The sequence below is a fragment of the Euprymna scolopes genome, chromosome 46 (assembly GCF_053919585.1).
Source record: "Euprymna scolopes isolate OS-2025 chromosome 46, ASM5391958v1, whole genome shotgun sequence".
NCBI classification, from domain to species: Eukaryota; Metazoa; Mollusca; class Cephalopoda; order Sepiida; family Sepiolidae; genus Euprymna; species Euprymna scolopes.
The window spans coordinates 19,709,063-19,711,562 of record NC_136527.1 but is presented as its reverse complement, the minus strand read 5'-3'; the positions used below and the strand labels follow the sequence as shown (position 1 = coordinate 19,711,562).

The 2,500-nt window shown below is 29.9% G+C and overlaps 1 protein-coding gene across 1 annotated transcript in view; it reads left to right on the top strand.

Moving 5' to 3' along the window:
* The window catches only part of LOC145270438 (sodium- and chloride-dependent glycine transporter 2-like), a 171,562-nt gene that overhangs the window by 56,880 nt on the left and 112,182 nt on the right, over positions 1-2,500 (top strand). The window lies entirely within an intron of this gene.

The window sequence follows — 2,500 nt, the reverse complement described above, 5'->3', positions numbered from 1 at the left end:
TTTGGTATATTTTGGTATATTTGGTATATTTGGTATATTTTGGTATAACCTTACAAAAAAACTTAAACTTTAAAATGGCACCGCTTTCATCTTACTACCATTCACAGAGTTTGAGAGAGATAGAAGAGAAGAGAAAGAGGGAGAGAGAGAGAGAAGAGGGTGAGAGTAAGAGAAGAGGATGAGATAGAGAAGAGAAAGAGGTAGAGAGAGAGAGAGAAGAGGGTGAGAGAGAGCAGAGAAAGATTGTAAGAGAGAGAGAAAGAGGGTGAGAGAGAGAATAGAAAGAGGTAGAGAGAGAGAGAGAGAGAGAGAGAGAAGAGGGTGAGAGAGAGCAGAGAATGACGGTGAGATAGAGAGAGAAAGAGGGTGAGAGAGAGAAGAGAAAGAGGTAGAGAGAGAGAGAAGAGGGTAAGAAAGATAGAGAGAGAGAGAGAGAAAGAGAGAAAGAGAGAGAAGAGGGTTAGAGAGAGAAGAGGGTAAGAGAGAGAGATAAGAGAAGAGGTAGAGAGAGAGAGAGAAGAGGGTGAGATAGAGAGAGAAGAGGGTGTGAGAGAGAAGGGGGTTAGAGAGAGAAGAGAAAGAGGTAGAGAGATAGAGAGAGAGAGAGAGAGAGAAGAGGGTGAGAGAGAGAAGAGGGTGAGAGAGAGAGAAGAGGGTGAGAGAGAGACAGAAGAGGGTAAGAGAGAGATAAGAGAAAGGGGTAGAGAGAGAGAGAAAAAAGGGTGAAAGAGAGAGAGAAGAGACTTGGAATGTGCCCAAGACTTTGTGAACACCCTGTATATATATATATATATATATATATATATATATATATATATATATATATATATATATATATATACATATATATATATATATATATATATATATATATATATATGAAATAAAATGGAGGTGGAAGGACCTTGGACACTCAACGTTTCGCCCGATTTATGCGGGCTTCTTCAAGAGAGATGGTCATTGACGAGAGAGTCGGAGGATTGGGGCTATATATAATGATGGGGGACAGCAACGTGTTTTCCTAATGTAAATTAGATATCATATATGCATATATATACATTTTATGAGAGAAAATAAATTAGAGTAAATTAGTGTAGTGGGTTACGTCTATTTTTTTTTTTTTAATAAATAAATTAGTGTAGTGGATTACTCTAATTTATTTATTTTCTCTCATAGAATGTATATATATGCATATATGATATCTAATTTACATAAGGAAAACACGTTGCTCTCCCCCATCATTATATATAGCCCCAATCCTCCGACTCTCTCGTTAATGACCATCCCTCTTGAAGAAGCCCGCATAAATCGGGCGAAACGTTGAGTATCCAGGTCCTTCCACCTCCATTTTATTTCATATCGTCGGATTTAATCCAGCTCAACAATCATATATATATATATATATATATATATATATATATATATATATATATATATATATATATATAACAATAACAATAGAAAATGGATGGATAAAATAAACATACATATACATAAATTACCATATATATATATATATATATATATATATATATATATATATATATATATATATATATATATATAAGTATTTTTAAATTTTATCTTTCTAGCTTTAAAAAAAAAGTTTTAAAATTTTATCAGCCGGCATAATTTATTTTTAAATATTGAAAATTTCAGGAAAATTAATTTTTGCTAGATTTTTAAAACATGTGTGTCAACAGCTTAAAAAAATCGTCCAGAATGGCGGACGTGATGTCGTAGGTTGGATTGTTAGATTGTGTAAGTTTCGTATTTTTTTAATTTGTAAATAACAAGTTATGAAAAAATTAAACCCTTCCAAGATGGACAATAAATAAAGCCATAATATTTTATGGTAAAGTTAAGAGCGTAGGAACCATAGTTTTTTTTAGGAGATGTGATTATTGGATTAACCAATCAGAAATTGTCTGTGGCACACACATCTCTGTTTATATATATATATATATATATATATATATATATATATATATATATATACATATATATATATATATATATATATATATATATATACATACATATATATATATATATATATATATATATATATATATATATATATATATATATATATATAGTTTAGTGCGTTAGAGGAAAAGAGTGAACTCAATTCTATAAGACGAGACTTATAAAGCTCAACAAGTATCCTTGGAGCTTATATATATATATATATATATATATATATATATATATATATATATATATATATATATATACAGGGTGACACAAAAAAAATAAGGCCCAACTCTAATTAGTCCCCGTTTCTTAGTGTTTTGTCCGAATGAAATGAAACTTTGGTCATAACTAGTTTATTATATTCAAAACATTAAATCAAAGCACAAGGGTCTTTGGCCTTTTTCTCTCCGTTGACTGTAAAATCCTCAGAAAAACAATTGAGTGTTTTGTTGGGGTTACTCTGTATATATATATATATATATATATATATATATATATATATATATATATATATATATATATA